At 36.1% G+C, this 26,941-nt stretch overlaps 1 pseudogene; it reads right to left on the minus strand.

Annotated features, from left to right (window-relative positions):
* LOC134708621 (tyramine beta-hydroxylase-like) overlaps window positions 1-15,124 on the minus strand; it is a 53,623-nt pseudogene extending 38,499 nt beyond the window's left edge.
* Between the last annotated feature and the right edge of the window lie 11,817 nt (window positions 15,125-26,941).

The raw sequence follows: 26,941 nt of genomic DNA on the forward strand, positions 1-26,941 counted from the left end.
ACTTGGATCTTAAGGGTCAAACATGCCTACCCCAAATTTTCAAAAGTCTGTCAAAAATTCCCTACGGCAATACTTTTTTACCCACTAGGTGCAAATGATAGGTAATGGTCAAAGGTCCAGGTGGGACAACTCATTGTTTGTCCTCACCATGGGTCCAAAGTTAGATTAAAAAAAATGCCTTATCTCAATTTTTAAAAGGGTGTAAAAAATTCCCTACGGCAATACTTTTTTAGCCACTAGGTGGAAATGGTAGGTAATGGGCTAGGGTCCAATGGGCCAAAAGATCCAGGTGGGACAACTCATAGTTTATCTTCACCATAGGTCCGAACTTGGGTCTTAAGGGTCAAACATGCCTACCCAAAATTTTCAAAAGTCTGTCAAAAATTCCCTTCGGCAATACTTTTTTACCCACTAGGTGCAAATGATAGGTAATGGTCAAAGGTCCACTTGGTCAAAAGGTCCAGGTGGGACAACTCATTGTTTGTCCTCACCATGGGTCCAAAGTTAGATTTAAAAAAAATGCCTTATCTCAATTTTTAAAAGGGTGTAAAAAAGTCCCTACGGCAATACTTTTTTAGCCACTAGGTGGAAATGGTAGGTAATGGGCTAGGGTCCAATGGGCCAAAAGGTCCAGGTGGGACAACTCATAGTTTGTCTTCACCATAGGTCCGAACTTGGAACTTAAGGGTCAAACATGCCTACCCCAAATTTTCAAAAGTCTGTCAAAAATTCCCTACGGCAATACTTTTTTACCCACTAGGTGCAAATGATAGGTAATGGTCAAAGGTCCAGGTGGGACAACTCATTGTTTGTCCTCACCATGGGTCCAAAGTTAGATTTAAAAAAATGCCTTATCTCAATTTTTAAAAGGGTGTAACAAATTCCCTACGGCAAAACTTTTTTAGCAACTAGGTGGAAATGGTAGGTAATGGGCTAGGGTCCAATGGGCCAAAAGATCCAGGTGGGACAACTCATAGTTTATCTTCACCAAAGGTCCGAACTTGGGTCTTAAGGGTCAAACATGCCTACCCCAAATTTTCAAAAGTCTGTCAAAAATTCCCTACGGCAATACTTTTTTACCCACTAGGTGCAAATGATAGGTAATGGTCAAAGGTCCACTTGGTCAAAAGGTTCAGGTGGGACAACTTATTGTTTGTCCTCACCATGGGTCCAAAGTTAGATTTAAAAAAAATGCCTTATCTCAATTTTTAAAAGGGTGTAAAAAAGTCCCTACGGCAATACTTTTTAGCCACTAGGTGGAAATGGTAGGTAATGGGCTAGGGTCCAATGGGCCAAAAGGTCCAGGTGGGACAACTCATAGTTTGTCTTCACCATAGTTCCGAACTTGGAACTTAAGGGTCAAACATGCCTACCCCAAATATTCAAAAGTCTGTCAAAAATTCCCCACGGCAATACTTTTTTACCCACTAGGTGCAAATGATAGGTAATGGTCAAAGGTCCAGGTGGGACAACTAATTGTTTGTCCTCACCATGGGTCCAAAATTAGATTTAAAAAAATGCCTTATCTCAATTTTTAAAAGGGTGTAAAAAATTCCCTACGGCAATAATTTTTTAGCCACTAGGTGGAAATGGTAGGTAATGGGCTAGGGTCCAATGGGCCAAAAGATCCAGGTGGGACAACTCATAGTTTATCTTCATCATAGGTCCGAACTTGGGTCTTAAGGGTCAAACATGCCTACCCAAAATTTTCAAAAGTCTGTCAAAAATTCCCTTCGGCAATACTTTTTTACCCACTAGGTGCAAATGATAGGTAATGGTCAAAGGTCCACTTGGTCAAAAGGTCCAGGTGGGACAACTCATTTTTTGTCCTCACCATGGGTCCAAAGTTCGATTTTTAAAAAATGCCTTATCTCAATTTTTAAAAGGGTGTAAAAAAGTCCCTACGGCAATACTTTTTTAGCCACTAGGTGGAAATGGTAGGTAATGAGCTAGGGTCCAATGGGCCAAAAGGTCCAGGTGGGACAACTCATAGTTTGTCTTCAACATAGGTCCGAACTTGGATCTTAAGGGTCAAACATGCCTACCCTAAATTTTCAAAAGTCTGTCAAAAATTCCCTACGGCAATACTTTTTTACCCACTAGGTGCAAATGAAAGGTAATGGTCAAAGGTCCACTTGGTCAAAAGGTCCAGGTGGGACAACTCATTGTTTGTCCTCACCATGGGTCCAAAGTTAGATTTTTAAAAAAATGCCTTATCTCAATTTTTAAAAGGGTGTAAAAAATTCCCTACGGCAATAATTTTTTAGCCACTAGGTGGAAATGGTAGGTAATGGGCTAGGGTCCAATGGGCCAAAAGGTCCAGGTGGGACAACTCATAGTTTGTCTTCACCATAGGTCCGAACTTGGAACTTAAGGGTCAAACATGCCTACCCCAAATTTTCAAAAGTCTGTCAAAAATTCCCTACGGCAATACTTTTTTACCCACTAGGTGCAAATGATAGGTAATGGTCAAAGGTCCAGGTGGGACAACTCATTGTTTGTCCTCACCATGGGTCCAAAGTTAGATTTAAAAAAATGCCTTATCTCATGTTTTAAAAGGGTGTAACAAATTCCCTACGGCAATACTTTTTTAGCCACTAGGTGGAAATGGTAGGTAATGGGCTAGGGTCCAATGGGCCAAAAGATCCAGGTGGGACAACTCATAGTTTATCTTCACCAAAGGTCCGAACTTGGGTCTTAAGGGTCAAACATGCCTACCCCAAATTTTCAAAAGTCTGTCAAAAATTCCCTACGGCAATACTTTTTTACCCACTAGGTGCAAATGATAGGTAATGGTCAAAGGTCCACTTGGTCAAAAGGTTCAGGTGGGACAACTTATTGTTTGTCCTCACCATGGGTCCAAAGTTAGATTTAAAAAAAATGCCTTATCTCAATTTTTAAAAGGGTGTAAAAAAGTCCCTACGGCAATACTTTTTTAGCCACTAGGTGGAAATGGTAGGTAATGGGCTAGGGTCCAATGGGCCAAAAGGTCCAGGTGGGACAACTCATAGTTTGTCTTCACCATAGGTCCGAACTTGGAACTTAAGGGTCAAACATGCCTACCCCAAATATTCATAAGTCTGTCAAAAATTCCCTACGGCAATACTTTTTTATCCACTAGGTGCAAATGATAGGTAATGGTCAAAGGTCCAGGTGGGACAACTCATTGTTTGTCCTCACCATGGGTCCAAAATTAGATTTAAAAAAATGCCTTATCTCAATTTTTAAAAGGGTGTAAAAAATTCCCTACGGCAAAAATTTTTTAGCCACTAGGTGGAAATGGTAGGTAATGGGCTAGGGTCCAATGGGCCAAAAGATCCAGGTGGGACAACTCATAGTTTATCTTCATCATAGGTCCGAACTTGGGTCTTAAGGGTCAAACATGCCTACCCAAAATTTTCAAAAGTCTGTCAAAAATTCCCTTCGGCAATTTTTTTTTTCCCACTAGGTGCAAATGATAGGTAATGGTCAAAGGTCCACTTGGTCAAAAGGTCAAGGTGGGACAACTCATTTTTTGTCCTCACCATGGGTCCAAAGTTAGATTTTAAAAAAATGCCTTATCTCAATTTTTAAAAGGGTGTAAAAAAGTCCCTACGGCAATACTTTTTTAGCCACTAGGTGGAAATGGTAGGTAATGGGCTAGGGTCCAATGGGCCAAAAGTTCCAGGTGGGACAACTCATAGTTTGTCTTCAACATAGGTCCGAACTTGGATCTTAAGGGTCAAACATGCCTACCCTAAATTTTCAAAAGTCTGTCAAAAATTCCCTACGGCAATACTTTTTTACCCACTAGGTGCAAATGAAAGGTAATGGTCAAAGGTCCACTTGGTCAAAAGGTCCAGGTGGGACAACTCATTGTTTGTCCTCACCATGGGTCCAAAGTTAGATTTAAAAAAAATGCCTTATCTCAATTTTTAAAAGGGTGTAAAAAATTCACTACGGCAATACTTTTTTAGCCACTAGGTGGAAATGGTAGTAAATGGGCTAGGGTCCAATGGGCCAAAAGGTTCAGGTGGGACAACTCATAGTTTGTCTTCACCATAGGTCCGAACTTGGGTCTTAAGGGTCAAACATGCCTACCCCATATTTTCAAAAGTCTGTCAAAAATTCCCTACGGCAATACTTTTTTACCCACTAGGTGCAAATGATAGGTAATGGTCAAAGGTCCACTTGGTCAAAAGGTCCAGGTGGGACAACTCATTGTTTGTCCTCAACATGGGTCCAAAGTTAGATTTAAAAAAAATGCCTTATCTCAATTTTTAAAAGGGTGTAAAAAATTCCCTACGGCAATACTTTTTTAGCCACTAGGTGGAAATGGTAGTAAATGGGCTAGGGTCCAATGGGCCAAAAGATCCAGGTGGGACAACTCATAGTTTGTATTCACCATAGGTCCGAACTTGGGTCTTAAGGGTCAAACATGCCTACCCCATATTTTCAAAAGTCTGTCAAAAATTCCCTACGGCAATACTTTTTTACCCACTAGGTGCAAATGATAGGTAATGGTCAAAGGTCCACTTGGTCAAAAGGTTCAGGTGGGACAACTTATTGTTTGTCCTCACCATGGGTCCAAAGTTAGATTTAAAAAAAATACCTTATCTCAATTTTTAAAAGGGTGTAAAAAAGTCCCTACGGCAATACTTTTTTAGCCACTAGGTGGAAATGGTAGGTAATGGGCTAGGGTCCAATGGGCCAAAAGATCCAGGTGGGACAACTCATAGTTTATCTTCATCATAGGTCCGAACTTGGGTCTTAAGGGTCAAACATGCCTACCCAAAATTTTCAAAAGTCTGTCAAAAATTCCCTTCGGCAATACTTTTTTACCCACTAGGTGCAAATGATAGGTAATGGTCAAAGGTCCACTTGGTCAAAAGGTCAAGGTGGGACAACTCATTTTTTGTCCTCACCATGGGTCCAAAGTTAGATTTTAAAAAAATGCCTTATCTCAATTTTTAAAAGGGTGTAAAAAAGTCCCTACGGCAATACTTTTTTAGCCACTAGGTGGAAATGGTAGGTAATGGGCTAGGGTCCAATGGGCCAAAAGTTCCAGGTGGGACAACTCATAGTTTGTCTTCAACATAGGTCCGAACTTGGATCTTAAGGGTCAAACATGCCTACCCTAAATTTTCAAAAGTCTGTCAAAAATTCCCTACGGCAATACTTTTTTACCCACTAGGTGCAAATGAAAGGTAATGGTCAAAGGTCCACTTGGTCAAAAGGTCCAGGTGGGACAACTCATTGTTTGTCCTCACCATGGGTCCAAAGTTAGATTTAAAAAAAATGCCTTATCTCAATTTTTAAAAGGGTGTAAAAAATTCACTACGGCAATACTTTTTTAGCCACTAGGTGGAAATGGTAGTAAATGGGCTAGGGTCCAATGGGCCAAAAGGTTCAGGTGGGACAACTCATAGTTTGTCTTCACCATAGGTCCGAACTTGGGTCTTAAGGGTCAAACATGCCTACCCCATATTTTCAAAAGTCTGTCAAAAATTCCCTACGGCAATACTTTTTTACCCACTAGGTGCAAATGATAGGTAATGGTCAAAGGTCCACTTGGTCAAAAGGTCCAGGTGGGACAACTCATTGTTTGTCCTCAACATGGGTCCAAAGTTAGATTTAAAAAAAATGCCTTATCTCAATTTTTAAAAGGGTGTAAAAAATTCCCTACGGCAATACTTTTTTAGCCACTAGGTGGAAATGGTAGTAAATGGGCTAGGGTCCAATGGGCCAAAAGATCCAGGTGGGACAACTCATAGTTTGTATTCACCATAGGTCCGAACTTGGGTCTTAAGGGTCAAACATGCCTACCCCATATTTTCAAAAGTCTGTCAAAAATTCCCTACGGCAATACTTTTTTACCCACTAGGTGCAAATGATAGGTAATGGTCAAAGGTCCACTTGGTCAAAAGGTTCAGGTGGGACAACTTATTGTTTGTCCTCACCATGGGTCCAAAGTTAGATTTAAAAAAAATACCTTATCTCAATTTTTAAAAGGGTGTAAAAAAGTCCCTACGGCAATACTTTTTTAGCCACTAGGTGGAAATGGTAAGTAATGGGCTAGGGTCCAATGGGCCAAAAGGTCCAGGTGGGACAACTCATAGTTTGTCTTCACCATAGGTCCGAACTTGGAACTTAAGGGTCAAACATGCCTACCCCAATTATTCAAAAGTCTGTCAAAAATTCCCTACGGCAATACTTTTTTACCCACTAGGTGCAAATGATAGGTAATGGTCAAAGGTCCAGGTGGGACAACTCATTGTTTGTCCTCACCATGGGTCCAAAATTAGATTTAAAAAAATGCCTTATCTCAATTTTTAAAAGGGTGTAAAAAATTCCCTACGGCAATACTTTTTTAGCCACTAGGTGGAAATGGTAGGTAATGGGCTAGGGTCCAATGGGCCAAAAGGTCCAGGTGGGACAACTCATAGTTTGTCTTCAACATAGGTCCGAACTTGGATCTTAAGGGTCAAACATGCCTACCCTAAATTTTCAAAAGTCTGTCAAAAATTCCCTACGGCAATACTTTTTTACCCACTAGGTGCAAATGATAGGTAATGGTCAAAGGTCCACTTTGTCAAAAGGTCCAGGTGAGACAACTCATTGTTTGTCCTCACCATGGGTCCAAAGTTAGATTTTAAAAAAATGCCTTATCTCAATTTTTAAAAGGGTGTAAAAAAGTCCCTACGGCAATACTTTTTTAGCCACTAGGTGCAAATGGTAGTAAATGGGCTAGGGTCCAATGGGCCAAAAGGTTCAGGTGGGACAACTCATAGTTTGTCTTCACCATAGGTCCGAACTTGGAACTTAAGGGTCAAACATGCCTACCCCAAATTTTCAAAAGTCTGTCAAAAATTCCCTACGGCAATACTTTTTTACCCACTAGGTGCAAATGATAGGTAATGGTCAAAGGTCCACTTGGTCAAAAGGTCCAGGTGGGACAACTCATTGTTTGTCCTCACCATGGGTCCAAAGTTAGATTTAAAAAAAATGCCTTATCTCAATTTTTAAAAGGGTGTAAAAAATTCCCTACGGCAATACTTTTTTAGCCACTAGGTGGAAATGGTAGTAAATGGGCTAGGGTCCAATGGGCCAAAAGGTTCAGGTGGGACAACTCATAGTTTGTATTCACCATAGGTCCGAACTTGGATCTTAAGGGTCAAACATGCCTACCCCAAATTTTCAAAAGTCTGTCAAAAATTCCCTACGGCAATACTTTTTTACCCACTAGGTGCAAATGATAGGTAATGGTCAAAGGTCCACTTGGTCAAAAGGTCCAGGTGGGACAACTCATTGTTTGTCCTCACCATGGGTCCAAAGTTAGATGTAAAAAAAAAATGCCTTATCTCAATTTTTAAAAGGGTGTAAAAAATTCCCTACGGCAATACTTTTTTAGCCACTAGGTGGAAATGGTAGGTAATGGACTAGGGTCCAATGGGCCAAAAGGTCCAGGTGGGACAACTCATAGTTTGTCTTCAACATAGGTCCGAACTTGGATCTTAAGGGTCAAACATGCCTACCCTAAATTTTCAAAAGTCTGTCAAAAATTCCCTACGGCAATACTTTTTTACCCACTAGGTGCAAATGATAGGTAATGGTCAAAGGTCCACTTTGTCAAAAGGTCCAGGTGAGACAACTCATTGTTTGTCCTCACCATGGGTCCAAAGTTAGATTTTAAAAAAATGCCTTATCTCAATTTTTAAAAGGGTGTAAAAAAGTCCCTACGGCAATACTTTTTTAGCCACTAGGTGGAAATGGTAGTAAATGGGCTAGGGTCCAATGGGCCAAAAGGTTCAGGTGGGACAACTCATAGTTTGTCTTCACCATAGGTCCGAACTTGGAACTTAAGGGTCAAACATGCCTACCCCAAATTTTCAAAAGTCTGTAAAAAATTCCCTACGGCAATACTTTTTTACCCACTAGGTGCAAATGATAGGTAATGGTCAAAGGTCCACTTGGTCAAAAGGTCCAGGTGGGACAACTCATTGTTTGTCCTCACCATGGGTCCAAAGTTAGATTTAAAAAAAATGCCTTATCTCAATTTTTAAAAGGGTGTAAAAAATTCCCTACGGCAATACTTTTTTAGCCACTAGGTGGAAATGGTAGTAAATGGGCTAGGGTCCAATGGGCCAAAAGGTTCAGGTGGGACAACTCATAGTTTGTATTCACCATAGGTCCGAACTTGGGTCTTAAGGGTCAAACATGCCTACCCCATATTTTCAAAAGTCTGTCAAAAATTCCCTACGGCAATACTTTTTTTACCCACTAGGTGCAAATGATAGGTAATGGTCAAAGGTCCACTTGGTCAAAAGGTCCAGGTGGGACAACTCATTGTTTGTCCTCACCATGGGTCCAAAGTTAGATTTAAAAAAAATGCCTTATCTCAATTTTTAAAAGGGTGTAAAAAATTCCCTACGGCAATACTTTTTTAGCCACTAGGTGGAAATGGTAGTAAATGGGCTAGGGTCCAATGGGCCAAAAGGTTCAGGTGGGACAACTCATAGTTTGTATTCACCATAGGTCCGAACTTGGATCTTAAGGGTCAAACATGCCTACCCCAAATTTTCAAAAGTCTGTCAAAAATTCCCTACGGCAATACTTTTTTACCCACTAGGTGCAAATGATAGGTAATGGTCAAAGGTCCACTTGGTCAAAAGGTCCAGGTGGGACAACTCATTGTTTGTCCTCACCATGGGTCCAAAGTTAGATGTAAAAAAAAAATGCCTTATCTCAATTTTTAAAAGGGTGTAAAAAATTCCCTACGGCAATACTTTTTTAGCCACTAGGTGGAAATGGTAGGTAATGGGCTAGGGTCCAATGGGCCAAAAGGTCCAGGTGGGACAACTCATAGTTTGTCTTCAACATAGGTCCGAACTTGGATCTTAAGGGTCAAACATGCCTACCCTAAATTTTCAAAAGTCTGTCAAAAATTCCCTACGGCAATACTTTTTTACCCACTAGGTGCAAATGATAGGTAATGGTCAAAGGTCCACTTTGTCAAAAGGTCCAGGTGAGACAACTCATTGTTTGTCCTCACCATGGGTCCAAAGTTAGATTTTAAAAAAATGCCTTATCTCAATTTTTAAAAGGGTGTAAAAAAGTCCCTACGGCAATACTTTTTTAGCCACTAGGTGGAAATGGTAGTAAATGGGCTAGGGTCCAATGGGCCAAAAGGTTCAGGTGGGACAACTCATAGTTTGTCTTCACCATAGGTCCGAACTTGGAACTTAAGGGTCAAACATGCCTACCCCAAATTTTCAAAAGTCTGTCAAAAATTCCCTACGGCAATACTTTTTTACCCACTAGGTGCAAATGATAGGTAATGGTCAAAGGTCCACTTGGTCAAAAGGTCCAGGTGGGACAACTCATTGTTTGTCCTCACCATGGGTCCAAAGTTAGATTTAAAAAAAATGCCTTATCTCAATTTTTAAAAGGGTGTAAAAAATTCCCTACGGCAATACTTTTTTAGCCACTAGGTGGAAATGGTAGTAAATGGGCTAGGGTCCAATGGGCCAAAAGGTTCAGGTGGGACAACTCATAGTTTGTATTCACCATAGGTCCGAACTTGGGTCTTAAGGGTCAAACATGCCTACCCCATATTTTCAAAAGTCTGTCAAAAATTCCCTACGGCAATACTTTTTTACCCACTAGGTGCAAATGATAGGTAATGGTCAAAGGTCCACTTGGTCAAAAGGTCCAGGTGGGACAACTCATTGTTTGTCCTCACCATGGGTCCAAAGTTAGATTTAAAAAAAATGCCTTATCTCAATTTTTAAAAGGGTGTAAAAAAGTCCCTACGGCAATACTTTTTTAGCCACTAGGTGCAAATGATAGGTACATGTAATGGTCAAAAGTCCAATGGGCCAAATGGCCCAGGTTGAAAAATTTCACCATAGCTCCAAATGCAGGTTTCTTTTATAAATTGCTAATTTATATTTTCCGTGCACACCATACATTAAGTACAACAAATAAACCTTTCGTATAATCAAATGTGAGCGCATTCCGCTTGTTCAGAAGTAGAATCTTTTGTCTAAACAATTTTTTGTACAAAACAAATAGCACAGCACGAGTGCAATTTTCTATTCTTGTAATGCAAAACTATTGATACTTTTTTGGAACTTCTTGACAGGATGCCGAGACTATGGAAAGCTATTTCTTACAATATCACAAAATGGATTTCTTATGGAAAAGTCGATGTCATGTAGCAACAATTTTGCCAGCAATTAAATAAGTGCATAGCTATTTATTATTCTTCATACACTATTTAAAATTGCGCGCACTTACGCTGTTTGGTATATGAAAAGCGAATAAAGTAATGAACAGGAAATTACATATTAATTTGAAGAAAAAAAAACATTAAATAGTGTCTTCGGATGCTCATTCATATATAAAAACAGATTATTTTTTGATTATATGATTAATAAAAACATTTAAAGTACGTTTGAATCTTATGTAACTTTTGGGTTTATAGACATATCTGAAAACTGGCTGCTAGCGAAGTGGCTGCTAGCGAGTGGCTGCTAGCTTGAGCCTGGTACGTTCGTATGTGATATTTTCCAGTTTTATATATTTAAATAAATCGACGCGTATAGTGTTTTTGCTGCATTAAGATTTCATTTTCATTTTCACGTGGATTTTATAATCTTTGATACACCCAAGAAACATTTCGTCTTTTTTATGAAAACATTTAAGTATAGTGAGCAGAATATAGCCTCGTATCCATCTCATAGACATGTATACATGACCCATTGGTGGCCTTCGGCTGTTTTCTGATCTTTGGTCGGGGTGTTGGATATATTCCCTATTTCCATTTTCAATTTAATATTCGAACTTCGACTCTTGCTTAAACCAGGCATCTATAATCAATTGATATTAAATGTGAAATATGGATAAAAGAAGGAACAAATGAATTATGGTCAAATGATGCAGTGATTCTATACCACATATTGCATGTGAGTAAAAAGAATTTGTGTTTAATGTTTTTTTCATGCGTGGTGAACTTGCAAATAATTCCCCTTGTCACCAGACCCTCGTAGTGTATGATACGCCTGGAACGCCAAAGATCATGATCAGTTAGAGTATATCGTTAATAAATAAAATCCTTTTCCTAGAATATAATTTCAGCAAAAAATAACGTTTCCTATATTCCGTCTATCCAGATGAAAATACAATTACCCTCTGAGGGTATGAACTATAATAGTTCTGTTTTACAGAATAGAGAATAATGCCAAAAATAGTCCCAAAAAATTAGAACAGAGAATAATGCCAAAAATAGAAAAAATGAAAAATGAAAAAACTAGCAAATGACAGGCTATATAACAGCATAGAGAAAAATTGCTCCAATGAAGACCTATCTCCATTCAGACTCCTTTCTTGTTCGTTTAACATCATAGGATTATAAGCACCAGTGTGATTATAAATTAGGGGCTCTAAATATATATGTCAACGTATTTTACGAATAGTTCTATATTTTAGGCTATTAATACTTTTGAATTAAAACCAGAGTTGGATGCGTATAGACATATATACAATTTAGAATGAATGGGGAATTTGTCAAAGAGACAGCAACCCGACCATATATTTCTGAAATGAGGGAAAAAACTAAGAATTAAAGAAAATGATGTCAAAAGAGTAAGTTTACATAACTATATCGTTACAGTTAATCTATTACTTAAAAATAACTTCGAATTAAATAAAAGTACATCAAGTATATGTATTGTCAACTAAACCTTGTTTATACAACTGTTATATAACAGTGTTCGATGGGTTGAATGTATCATTTCCTTGGTAAACATGGTAACACAAACTAGACAGTCATGAATTATACATTTTCCAGTTAAATTCTATGACTGTAAAACGTATTTTGCAGATAAACTGCTTCTTTTTTATTTACATTATAGATAACGTTTGGCACGGCTGAGATAAATTAATAGTATCCAATGTCATTCAGTGTAAGATAGGTTATTTCCAAACGATTTAAGGTTTTATGGTTTACTGTATGTGTCATTCTGCCCTCTTGATATAGAGCAATTGTAATTGAAAACGTTGGCGTTAATAACTCTTCACTAAATTGTCAATTTCTGTTAAAGCCAAACAACATTATGTAATCTAGAAATGTCAGAGTTTTTTTAAAACTATGTGAAGAGTGTTTCGATTTTTTTTAGTTCTCTTAGTTGAATGAAAATTATTATTTCTTTTGCTGGTCTGCAATTTCTACATGTTCTATACATGTATAGGATTCATTATCTAGTAGTCGATATTAAGAATTGAACGATGGACAGTCAGTGCGTGAATTTTTCTTGCTACCTGATTGGAAGATATTATAATCAAAAATAATCAAAGTTTATTGATTGGTTAGGACAATCCAAACCTAGTAAATGTCCTTCAATCCCGTAGAGTATCGGATTTGTCCTCTCTATTTTAGCAATTAGATTTTGCCTGGTCATTAATGATATTGGTACACAGGTAACTTTTATCTATAAAAAGTCGAATCTTCGTAAACAACAATGTTAAACGATATAAACGCGTGACCTCACGTGTGTGGTAAGATTTGTTGATTGATGCACGTGGCTATTCTAGTAAATGAATTAACCTACAAAGGGAGAGCACTTTCCATTTTCGAATCAGCTAAGAGTCGATTAGCCCTTTTTGAAAGGCTAATGCTTGTTGATACTAGTAGTTAATGCCTCTGCTTCCATTCGAACGATGATATGCAAAACTGTTCTATACACGTTAGTTTTGTGTTAAGTCGTCATACGAATTCGGTCTTTTTGCTGGGGATGGGAAAAGCATTTTTTTAATCATAAGTAGTTATGATTGTTTCAAGAAGAAAATGTTTAACATTGTTCAACAATTAGCCTTTACATCGAATACAAGAGTACAACGTTTTATACTTTCCAATTACAATATACCCTCATTCGGAATAAAAAATTAATAAAAAAAGCATACAAAACAAATATTTCTTAATGATCACGTTGAAGGCAGATAGTTCACAGCGTCTTTATTAAAGTTAATGGACGACCATTATATTTTCTGAAGGGCCAGGAAGTTTGGAAAATAGTATTCTGGCCTAGTAAGAACTAAAAATAATTATCCTTACCCAAGACCAGATGAAAACGAATATTGCGCAAAACAAAATGAAGAATAAATCTTAAGTACAAACGTGAGGTCAAAAAGAGATAACACTGATTTAAGAGGGTGTGTGTCTATTGTTGAAGATGACATTGATAATTATGTTATCTTCTAGATGTCTGATCTTATAAATATGCGTTGTTGGTGGTTCTCTTAAGATGTATAAACCATAGATCCAACTCATATCAAGCATGTATTACTGGAGATATTCAAATGTACAAAAAATACATCAAAGTGTATAAGCTAGCTTTCGTGCTTTTTTAAATAAATAAGAAAATTACTCATAGTTAAGATAATGCACTTTAATAATTTCTTGATATCATCTTTGCATAAACATGAAAATTTACATGAAATGTTTGTGTAATACATTAAAATTGGTAATGACGTTTGTGTCTGTGCACTGACAGCTCTAGTCTAAGACCTTTTTAAATGTGTTGGCAGACGAAACAATTTCATGCCACATTGCAAGACAACTTGTCTACCCTTTAATATACTGGAAGTCGTTTTTTGAAGTAAAAAATCATAAATCAAATGTTTACAACACATTGGCAGTTACACTTGTACTAAATTTTGAATTGCCATTTGTAAAGACAATATTAAAATGTCACATTAATAATTCATATAAATTCGTTATGCATAAAAAAATGTTGAATGAACTAATTCAAAACTTGGTTTCTCCTACGGGACATCACAAATTTACAAGTTCGTGCGTTAGTTATTACAACATAGAAACTGAACTTTCAAGGTCAATGATACTGAAACTGAACTGACAATGACACTGAAGCGTGTATGGACATTGAAGCTAAGCTTACAAGGACAAGGATACCGAAAATGAACTGACAATGACACTAAAAATTAGCTTTTGCGAACACTGAAACTTATATGGACATTGAAATTGAGCTTACAAGTTCACTGAATTTAAACTGAGCTTGTGAGGACACGGACACGAAGCTCACGTGGAAACTGAAACTTAGAGTACGAGGACACTGACACTGAGCTCACGAGGACACTGAAACTGAACGCACAAGGACACTGAAACTGAGCTCACGAGGACACTGAAACTGAACGTACGAAGACACTGAAATTGAGCTCACGAGGACACTGAAACTGAACGTACGGGGACACTGAAACTGAACGTACGAGGACACTGAAACTGAGCGTATGTGTAAACTGAAACTGAGCGTATGGGGACACTGAAACTGAACGTACGAGGACACTGAAACTGAGCGTACGTGGTAACTGAAACTGAGCGTACGAGGACACTGAAACTGAACGTACGAGAACACTGAAACTGCGCGTACGAGGACACTGAAACTGAGCTTACGAGGGCACTGAAACTGAATGTACGGGAACACTGAAACTGAGCGTACAATAACACTAAAATTTTATCAACTTGATTGATGACTCGGAGAGTAGGTAAATTTCTTAAATGTTTTTTTGTCTTTTTTGATTTAATGATATGTTATATTAAGTCCTTTCATCACACGTATAATATAGATTCTTAATTTTTTTTTAACTTAATGACACTTTTGTTGACTACATATATATACACGTATATCTATTCCAACATTAACTTCAATCAGAATGTCATCTAAAATTGAATTCATCTGTAGGAAATGAAATTTAAAATACTTACCATTCCAGCTCTCTTAAAATCGACACCAAAAGGATTTCTGTCTCATCCGCCATCAGCACCAATATGTCCGAGACCTTCCCAAAGACCGGAAGTACATGGATTAGGAGCATTATTCCAATTTGGAATTAGATTTTGAAAATTTTGAAAACTGTTACAATACGTTATTTTTATAACAACTATTATTCGGTCCTGAAATATAAATATTAAACAGTTATAATGGTTTTTAAGTACAGAATTAACTTTTAAATTACATAGTTACTAAGTAACTATTTATGTATTATTATTTAAAGAAAACTATGTTGAAATTGACTGAAGTGCACCCGGTAGGTGTATTTTAACTTTGAAAAGACAAACATGAGGCATTATTAGTTTGAGCGGAGAAATTTCAATATAAAAAATACAAAAAGAACCCAATAAAAAACAAAACAATTAAGCACTCCCACATTTGACTATGAGGTATATTGCAAATAACCAAGTATATTTAATAAAGTACATGTATATGATTGTAACATATGTGCATTTTCCTTCAGTATGTATGTTTACCATGATACCGTCCGTCGGAAAGACCGTTGGTAGAAATGTTCTTTGCTTCTATCAAAAGAAATCTATACTATTAAACGAGAAGACCTCATTTTGGGTGTCGCTTCTCTTCTTTCCACAATAAACTAATCATCATGCCTCTGTGTCCTATGGGTACAGTGCATAATCGCATTTGTCATCCATTCATATGGTTATTCGGATTGAGTTATTTTGGGTGAAAAAACGAGAAAAAAGACGTCCGGATATGTTTACGTCATTGGGCAAAATTTTAAGTCAGATTAGCTTTCCGGTTTGCGTTTTTCTGTATACTTTGAACATACATTAATACTACGAATACAGTATTTTCTGTCTGATATCCGTCATTAGATGAATTTTAAGTCAAATTAGAACCCCGGTTTGCGTTTTTCTTTTTTACTTTGAAATAAATACATATACTACGAATAAAGTGTATTTTTCTGTCTGATATAATTTTCAAGTTTTCTATCCACGGCAGTCACAGGTTTTATTTAATAGAGAGGGTCTGAATAATCAATCAATGACCGCTGTGGATCAATTATTAAACTGAGAAGTGACTGTAAAAAGAAAATACACTTTCGGGAGGTCTCGAACGGGTGTTTTTAAGATAGAAATTTCAGGATTGACCATCTCGGGATCCGGGATTTCTTTTTTTCGAATTTCGGGATGTCGAGATATTTAATTTGTATAATAAATTCAGAACCTCAGGATTTCATGTTTTTAAGCCCGGGATATTGGGATCAGGGCCCCTCTGCAGTGGCGGATCCAGAAATTTTCATACGCAGGGGCCCGTTGACTGCCTAAGAGGGGCCCGCTCCGGTCATGCTTCAGTGATTCCCTATATAAGCAACCAATTATTTTCAAGAAAGAGGGGGGCGGGCCCCTAAATCCGCCCAGTCCCGACCCCCTGTAATGACAGTTCATTATATACAGATAAGCGCTAAAATTATTCATGTGTCATTAAAATTAATAGAGAACAAACAAAAAAAGGATTTTTTTGTGGAAAAAGGAGGAGCCGGGCTAGGAAAACCATTATCCTGTCCCAAATTACCTATGACTTTTGATACCTTTTCTGAAATTATCAAGTCACTAAATGTTTTACAAAAAAAGAAGATGTGGTATGAATGCCAATGAGACAGCTCTCCACAAGAGACCAAACTGACACCGAAATTAACATTTAAAGGTCACTTTACGGCCTTCAACAATAAGCAAAAGCCGATACTGCATAGTTTGGTATAAAAGGCCCCGAAATGACATGTAAAACAATTCAATTGAGAAAACTAACAGCCTTATTTATGTACAAAAAATGAACGAAAAACAAATATCACTGAACCACTGAATTACAGGCTTCTGACTGGAATGTTCATAATACATGTACACTAAATGTATGTTCATAATGAAATTAATAGAAAACAAAAAATGGGAATTTTGGAAATAAAGGAGGAGGGTTAAAAAACATTTTCCTGTCCCCAAGTACCTTTTAGTACAATTGATTCTTTTCCTGAAATTCTCAAGTCATTAAATCTTTTAAAAAATTCTTCCTACGACACTTTACATCCTTTCAAATACGCTCTGAATGCCCGCGATTTCGCGGGTGTGTTCTAGTGATTTTTATATTTGGTCTGCAGTTTAATAATGATGAGTTCTATTCATCTGTCGTGCATACACTCCCTGTGTGTCGATAGTTTACATTTATTATTAAGGGAAAACTGTCTCAATATGAGAACATGTATTTTCTGGTTCATGTAAAATACAATTCTATTTCTGTAGCATTTTCAGATAGCCAACATCAATTAAACTGAACATTCAATAATTTTCTTCAAATCACGTATACTCGACAAATCAAGAGATAACAGTGGGTAGTTATATACTATTTCCCATATCTCGTGCGTATACCGAAAAGTACTCAGTTTTTATACTCATGTAATTCATGGTTCTATTTTTGCGTAAACCCCTGAGGGTTTACGCAGTATATATTGGACGAGTGATGTAGTCTTTCGGAACACCGGATGTTATTCGGAACACTTCTGTTCTTTCTATGACCACCTTTCAAATACATGCACAATAGCTATGACCACCTTTCAAATGCATGCGCAATAGCTTACTAATCTGTTGAATATGCATTAGCATTTTAAGTTGCTATAGAGATATTTTACGTATGATCTGAAATTTATTATGATATAATATTTTCTTGCACACGATTACAAGCTGCTAAAATTAACCTACATGCGAATATTTTAATTAGTCAAACGATGTAACCAGCTGTGTTTAAATATGAGATAAGATTTCATGTCAACAATGCGCTTTATATTCTGAACGAGAATAATCAAAAATAAAATCTTTAGAAAGAGTTTTAGTAGCATTTTATTTTAGATTTAACGTTTAGTGAAGATGTACATGTTGTAAAAAGCAAGCTATTTATTTGTTTATACTAAAATTAAAGGGAAGTCTTTCTTGCATATGATTAAATTACAGGTTGTTTTTTTTTTGGGGGGGGGTTAAATATTGCAACTTTAATAAAAAAAAAAAATAGTATAAATTAAATAGATGTTGAATATGAAAAAATAAAATATTTTGAACGAGAACAATTAAAAATGAAATCTTTAAAAAAAAGTATTAGCACTTTTTGAAATTTTACGTCTAGGATAGACCAAGGACGTGGAAATATAATCATAAATACGTGCCTCAAATAGGTGTAAAAACGAGGATTTTCCAAAAAAAAATTAGTTTATTGAAAATAACGTTAAAATTAATTATGAAAGTTATGTCCGTATTTATTTTCATTAATATTGCAAATTCAAAGTTATTTTCTTTGTTTAAATATTGCAACATTATTAACTTTTTTTTAAAACAAGGAGGTCACATAATAACCTTTGAATCCTTTTCGTCATTAAAATGCGACTGATAAGTATAGATATTCAATATGAAGGGGGAAAAATAACCATGACTGAAATCTAAATCTTAAATTTATTTTTGAAAAATACACATTTGACCATGCAGATGTAAGAAATGATACTTCAAGCAATGAAACAACGAATTAAATGTGCCACTTTAATTACGACTGATAACATAAAAACGAATCATGCATGCATTTTTAGCAGATTTAACCAGGTCGGCGATAAGATATCGAAATATAAAAAAGATGTCAATGAGACAACTATCTACAAGAAACCAAAATAACACAGAAATACAAACTATGGGCCACCGTACGGCCTTCAACAACAGACAAAGCACGCACCGCATAGTCGGCTATAAAAGGCCCCGAAATGACAATGTAAAACAATCAGTCAAAAAAGAAAATTAACAAAGTCCGTATCATGGTATGCGTAACTTAGTTGCTCACCAGAGGAACGCTACGCAAGCGTTTAAATCCGCGTTCCATAAGTTTGAAGTACGTCGAAATGCAAAGGTATACGCTTCATAGGTGAACGCTTTTACTTCATGAAAATTTTAATGGAACATAGAAAATTTCATTCAGCTCAAACGTTTGTCAAGCGTATACCTGTAAACTGCACGCACATAATATACACGCTACACGAGCGTAAAGGATACATTGCATACAAAAATACTCGTCGCCTTAAAGCTTTCATTCAGGAGAAGAAGTCCGATACGGGTGAAACTTCATCAAACCTACAGAAGATATTACACCCTCTCCAACCATGCAACATGGGACTAGACATAAAAGTACAGGAACTACTCCCATTAGTTTGAGCTGTACAATATCTACAAAAATATCCCGCCTGCCTCAAATGTGCATAGGATCGACCATGTTCCAGCACTAATGATACAAGTACCAACCAGAGTTACAATGACGTGGTAGTAAGTCTTTAAAGGCCACCGAGCGGCCTCCAAAAATGAAAAAAACACTATTTAGTCGGCTATTAAATGCCCCGACCATTCAGATTTAAAACAAAAATCAAACAAAACTAAACAGCCTTATTGATAACAAAATAATTTACGAAAAAACCCACTGTACTACATGTTCCTGGCTTTAGAATGGACATTGGAACATAAATATGTGGTGGCCATAAACCCAACCCTCCCAAATGAACCAAACCTTAAGGACAACACATCGCAAAAAAAAACTATAAAATATCAGTTGCAATTCGCGTCCCTAAAATTATGGGTACGGTGAACAATAATCACTTACATAAAAACAATAGACACAAATCACTGAAATAATCGCACTTACCGAAAGCTAATTCAAAGCTCGTGAACATGTAGACGAACCAGTGGACATAGACGGACTGGTAAACATGTAAACAGACGGGCGAATGTGACAGACTTATTGACAAACATTCACATATAAACAGACCTGCAGTTGGGAATGTAGAAAGACTAGGAGAAACACTTAGGTACGATTTACGCACACCCAATACACGCTTTAAGCTCGTTGTGCAGCTCGTTGTGCACACGATACAGATATGATTGACAGGTTGAATGCATCAAAATTACTAGCGTATTGGTAGCGTGCATGATTTTTTTTTACCATGGCCGACGTACGTCAGATCTATACGTTGATGTGTGAAGCCGGTATTACATTTAATAAACAGGCAATGTCAATTTCTAATTCTTATGCACAACAAAAGTAATATTAGACAATACATCTTTATTAAACAATTATCTTATATATATATAATGCCAAACAAGCATTTGGGTTTACGATTGCATTTCTTTTTTTAAAGAAAGCAACTTGTTCTTTTGTTTACTCTGTACGTGCACGTTTTTTACTTGTTGAAACACACCGTGCGGGTATCATTTGTAACCGAAAGTTAAAACAGAATTAAGGAATGAAGAGAGGGCATGCAAAGCCATATTTTTTTTATAACGTGTGTGTGTAGATCTTTTTTTTTTGGGGGGGGGGGGGGGGGGATCATTTGAATTTTCAATTTAGTTTTAATTTAAAGATGTAGGGCATACCCTACATTTTTTCACTTACAGGAGCAAAATCAAATAGTTTTAAGACCTACCCAGAGGTGGATTTCTTTCATCAAAGAGGTGGTTGATGTGGACATGGACCTCCATTTTGTTGAAACAATTATAAGTTGATTGTTTATGATTCACTGTTACGGCAGTCAGAAGTCCCCACTGCTACACCTCATGGAATTCGAAATTTATATAAGATCATATAAGGTATTGATACCTTACTCGTATCGATTTTTTTCATATTTTCTGATATATTCAATGAGATATATTGCGGTTTTGAAACAAATGCTAAGTACGTTAAGATGTGAGAATATACTTACTGTAAGAATTTGTTTAAGTAAAGATTGTAGGACTTTTGAAAAATGCCCTAGTTTGTATATGGATTCCTTGAAAAAAATCTACCCTTCCCCTTTTTTTGTTGTTGTAAAAGGGAAGTGATAAAAATGTTAATTTCACATCAAAATAGATTTTTTCAAATGTAAGCAAGGGTCTGGTAAGGGAGATGTCAGTGTATAATAAGCTGAACTATTAGTAAACATTTTATTAAAAAAAAGTGTTTTGTATAATGATTTGTTTTGTTAAATGATTTGCTTACAATGCTACCCTTAGTCTTGTGCTACGCCACTGAAACATTGATCATGTTTTGTTAGAGTTTAAAATATATGGTTGTATCCAGAAAATATTACACCCATTAAAAGATAATTAAAGACTAAGAAGAGAAAAGTCTTGGATTAACGAAATATTTTTCTTCCAATGCTCATTCGTCAAAACATCAACCTTAAAAAGTGTTGTCTTATATGCGCCAATTGTTCATCATTATACTATGTTTACGTTCTATTGAATTGTTTTATATGTATACCTATTCCTATTTAACAACAGCTCTTAAAAAAATCATGCATTTATCAATAAATTTAAATACTTATAACAAACATTTACACGGATGAGTACATGTGATGAGCTAGTATATATCATACGGTAATAGACCTTTTCAACATCTCTCGACACCGACTAATGACACCTACAGTTTACAGGTAAAATGTTAGGGTCGTCTCAAAGACAGAAAACCATCATGATTATCTGTGCGTACCATATTGGATTGGCGGTTTTATACTGTTTTCACTATATAGTTTAAGAAAATATATCAACCAAATAAATAAATAAATATATATATATGGTGGCCGTATGCGGCCATTTATTTCACCTTTTCGCGTTTTCGTGACTTTTCCTTTCATTTTGCAAACGCGAAATTTGGAATTCGAGAAATCGAGAAAGCAAAATCTAGAAATTGAGAAATTGGGATATCTAGAAATAGGGAAATTGAGAAATTGGTAAAAAGACAAGATCGGGAAATCCGAGAAATCGAGAAAGCAAGAAAGCAAAAACGCCAAAACACGAAAGAGAAAACACGAAAACGAAAAATGAATTCTCGATTCTGCGTTTTTGCTTTCTCTGTTTCTAGATTTCCCAATTTCTTAATTTCTCGATTTCCCGGTTTCTCAATTTCAAGCTTTTGCTTTCTCGATTTCTGGATTTCCCCGAAAACACGAAAAGGGGAAACGTCCGCATCCGTCCACCATGCATATGTCTCTGTCATATTATATTCTTATTTCGTATGTATTTGCACGACATTTCATGTTGAATTGATTAACTAAATATTCCAATCATTCTGCATTCTAACCCATTTTCTCTTCTCTTTTGTGATTATGTGCGTTTTTCACTAAATACTTGTCGCATGCCAATAACGATTTAATTTGATGGTGTAAAAGCTTTAATGATTCTTTTCAAAAATGAAAAAGAATACTGGACCGTCCGTCCGTATCACACTTGTGAACACGAACAACTTGGTGTTTTTCAACCGATCTTCACCTTAGTTGATGTACATATTCTATTTCTGGAGGGATAATAACATATTGATTTTTTAGGTTGAAGGAAAATATCCCTTTTTTTTCTTATCAACGACGGTCTTCTCCGCTTCAAGATATCTTGTTCGAGTTAAAGTTTTTCCTTAATGAATTTGGAAAAAAAATAAAATTGATCCCTCGTTTCAATGTTACAACATTTGAGCAGTGATTGGTGAATGCAGAATTCAAGTGGAACACCAAGTTGGTGAATTGAAATGATACAAAGTATATATTGAGTAAATTATGGAGACATCCAAGGCCAACACTAACAGACATATGCCGCCCTTGTGAACCGAAATAATCATTGTTTAATTAAATACCAACTACATTAAAACATGATTTGTTCTTTTCGTTTTCCAAATTTAACCAGGACAGCTAGAAGCACAACGTCTAAAAGATGAAATGTGACCTGTAGTCTATCATTTTCTTTATAATAAATTGAAAAAAAATCATGTATTTTGGACTCTGTAGGAAAGTTTTATCATTGTCAATGATTGAAAGCAATATCTAATTTTTTTTATTTTTGAGACGACCCTTCACATTTTACCTGTCGTAGTCGTTCTCAACTGTAGGTGTCGAGAGATGTTGAAAAGGTTTAATAAGAGAAAGGTTCCAATTTAAGTATTCCTTATTTAAGTGAAGACTTAAGTAAGTTTATGTATACCACTTAAGAATTTTACTTAACTAAGGAAATTCTTAGTGAAATCTAAGTTTAAGGATAACTTAAGTTACGATGTTTTATGCATACGGCCCCAGCTGGTATTGGAAATTGGTTTAGACATGATTGCAATGTTTTTTTCTTCTATATTCCATGCAACCAACCAAACATTCTTCTACACAGGTCAACCTGATGGACGAAAGAAGTCAATTTCCTCATTTTTTTTTTTTACCTCATTCATGATTGGGGTATAAAACATAACTATACTTATTACCGAGGAATAACACTTACTTCTGTTCCGAGTAAAATTTATTGTCATGTTTTAAACGCAAGACTCTCATCATGGCTAGATGTTAATGATATTCTCTGTGACGAACAGAACGGTTTCCGGGAAAAACGTAGCTGTGAGGAACACATCTATACATTACACACCATTATCAATGACCGTAAAATAGCGAGACTTTCAACTTTCGTTTGCTTTGTGGACATGCGTAAGGCATTCGATACGGTTCAAAGAAACCTACTTTGGTATAAACTTTCAAATGCAGGTATACGAGGAAAATTTATGTCAGCTTTACAGTCGCTATATGAAAACGTATCTTGTGCAGTTAGAGTAAATGATCAGTTCACTCCATGGTTTAATGTTGACGCCGGACTTAAACAAGGCTGTTTGATTTCTCCGAGCCTTTTTGCTGTCTATATTAATGACTTAACGCAACGAATTAACGATCTACAGTGTGGTATCAAAAATAGATGACATTATCATGAGTATTTTGCTATACGCAGATGACATTGCGCTTATTGCACCTGACGAATCGAAACTACAACAAATGTTGGACGTGGTAACATCTTGGTGTAATGAATGGAAACTTCATATTAATGCAGGCAAAACACAGATTGTGCATTTTAGAAACCCATCAATTAGTCGTAGTAACTATTTATTTACGTGCTCTAATACCAACATCGGATATGTTGATTCATATAAGTACCTAGGCCTTTGGCTGGATGAATATTTGAACATGCAAAAAGCGGTTGGAGAATTGGCCAAGTCGGCTAGTCGTGCACTAGGCGCCCTATACGGAAAATTTATAAGCAGTGGAGGTATGACTCAGCGTGTTTTTTTCAAGCTGTATGAATCAACAGTTGAGCCTATCCTATTCTACGGAAGTGGTATATGGGGAACAAAACAATATAGTGTGATTAACAGTGTTCAAAACAAAGCCTGCAAATTATTTCTAGCTGTAGGAAAACGAACATCAAACTCCGCAGTACGTGGCGATTTAGGACAGATAACGTGTTTCAATAAACAAAAATTGTCATGCATCCGTCTATTATGTAGGCTGAAACGCACAGATGATGACAGACTTATTTCAACGGTGTCGGACTGGGCCTCAAGACGTCGGAAAGGATGGCACAAGCAAGTGACCGGTTTTATAAACTCTATTGAATGTGCAGATTTAGTACAGCAGTACATCTAATTAAAGACAAACTGACAATTCTAGATAATAATGAATTTTTATCAGAAATATTTAATGACAGAAATCAGCCAAACGGAAATAAACTACGAACTTATCGCTTATACAAAGAAAATGTTAAAACTGAACAATACATAAAGCGTAACATCCCACGTTCCGTAAGACGAACAATGACACTTTTTAGAAGTGGAGCGTTGCCATTGGCTATTGAAACGGGACGATATTCCAGACCGCAGATACCCTTGAATGAACGATTATGTAAACTGTGTGACCATTCAACCGTAGAAAATGAAATACACTTACGTTGCGCACGATATTGGTGTCACTTTGGAAATATGGGTTAGATGGCGGGTTATTCAAATTCAAGCTCTTATCCTTTACAATAAATAGCCATGTTATGCATATCATTCGAAAGGAAATAAACCATAGAAATCAATAACATAGATGAATTTGTGCTTTGTCTATTTTTTAATGTAAAAAAATGCTCATTTCGATGCCTATAACGTCATTTTAAGGGTGTCCCGCTGTTACAATTTTGTTTTATGTGCGTCTTTGAAAGCCCAGTGCGGATTCATTAGTATGTAGAATGGTTTAAAATTTTACAAATATATTGTATACATTTAACGTTAAATGAAGTAATAGACGTTTTTAACTATAAGAGTAGGAAGATCGTCAGAAAAGTTTAAACAAAAAAGAGAAAAAATGTCCCAATTTGCTGCTCAACCCGTAAAAAAACTTTCTGTCTTCAATTTCATAATATATAACATACGAAAATGGATTTTAATAATATCAGAAAAATTATACATGTTCCGAAGAAGCTATCTGAAGTCATCATTATGTAACTGCGGTCTTATTTTAAAAACATCGTAATTTTTCCCGTGTCCAATAAAATGTCCCGATGGACATAATAACACAAAGAATAATTCAGAGGCTTTTTATCAAACGAAATTCTACTATATCTCTAATTTTTATCACCTGTTGACTGATATGAATGGAATATACATTTAATTTCCTTTAAAATGATATGAAATGTACTTTTGTTTGAATTGCAGGTAGAAAATCCGAAACAATCTAAGATGTCCAATGAAATGTCCCCTTTACCGTAATTTGACGTTCGCGTTATAATAACGTTAAACTGGTAGTACGACTTTTCTTGCATATTTGGCATAACATATTTAAATGAAATGGTCTGATCTATATAAAATAAAGTTCTCGTTTAATATGCATTAAAATGGAAATCTGCATTGTTTCAAGGATATAAGATGTCGAAATATTTAACTGGGATACTCATAAAGACAAGGCCCCGGAGCTATAACAAAGAGAAAACTTACCAATGACCACACCCCTACTTTATAAAAGCATGCAAGATACATTGAAAAGGGAAATGCAAACAAAAGTGAGATCTTCTTAATTATCCTCCTCGGCCAGACAGTATATGTAATTCCTAGCAATGCTTTTAAAAAATTCGAAGCTATACACATGAATGAAAATTCTCACAATAAATCTCATGAGAAAAAGTACTCCTTAGTCGTGAACATATCAGTAAAACGACTTTTACGTGCAATAATTTTTTCTTTTGTTGCATCGACTCATTTAACAAAATGTTTTATCAGAGAAATACTCGTATGCCATAAAATTTCAGAATAGATAACGATCATTTTTATCTACTGTGAGTACATCTACCTGGCAATGTGTATGAAGAATAGGGTTATTACATGTAGAAGTAGTGTGAAAGCCTGGTAAATAGACATGTATATGAAAATTAAAAATTTTCTTTTTGCCATAGTTTGAGAAAGAACGAACGAGAGAGAGAGAGAGAGAGAGAGAAGTTGTCCGACATATATGATGGATGGCACACAAACATGTACCAGCTAGCTCTAAGATATTAATTTACAGACATTTTGTGCAAATATTTTGGTTGTTGTGTAAAGTAGATCTTTTTTATCTTTACAAAACGCCACAAAACATACCTTGAATATTGATTCTTACATCGCGATGACCGTGATGGGATTAATTCCGATGTATTGTTGCCATAGAGATTTGACTTTCGTTTTTGACTGGAAACCGATCGCATATTTACGCGGATATCATCGATATATCGCTTGTTATAAATTCATTTCTGCAATGAATAACGGAAATTAATAATACAAACATATTGTGTCGTTTGAAATATTTATATGCATTAAAATCTATGCATACGTACAAAAGAAACGTATTAACGCATGCGGAGGAATATCACAAGAAAGTTTTGTGGAAAATTATGAATGTCTACTCAAATCTAATCTATTGAAAAAATCGAATTGTTATTGAAGAGTGCCTACCATGCACGTGTACTACACTTTTATTAGAATCGTAAAGAAGTGAGGTTGAATTCCCTGTCATTTATTCATCATCCACGCACGAACTTTTCTCAGAAAAAAAAATCATAAATCTCAGTTTAAGGTATAGAAATGTGATTTTTTTCTAAGACAAGTGCGTGTGACCAGCCACAATAACTTGCGATCATCCGATGTTAAGTACTTCAGTACTTTGATTATACTTGTAAAACAATGCAAGTTCGAAACAAAAAGATTGAAACCGAAAACATAAAAATAATCAGTTTGGAAACTTTTTTTTTAAAAGTCTAAGAAGATTTAGTGTAAACCGATATACTCTATTATATATT

The sequence above is a fragment of the Mytilus trossulus genome, chromosome 2 (genome assembly GCF_036588685.1).
Source record: "Mytilus trossulus isolate FHL-02 chromosome 2, PNRI_Mtr1.1.1.hap1, whole genome shotgun sequence".
Lineage (NCBI taxonomy): Eukaryota > Metazoa > Mollusca > Bivalvia > Mytilida > Mytilidae > Mytilus > Mytilus trossulus.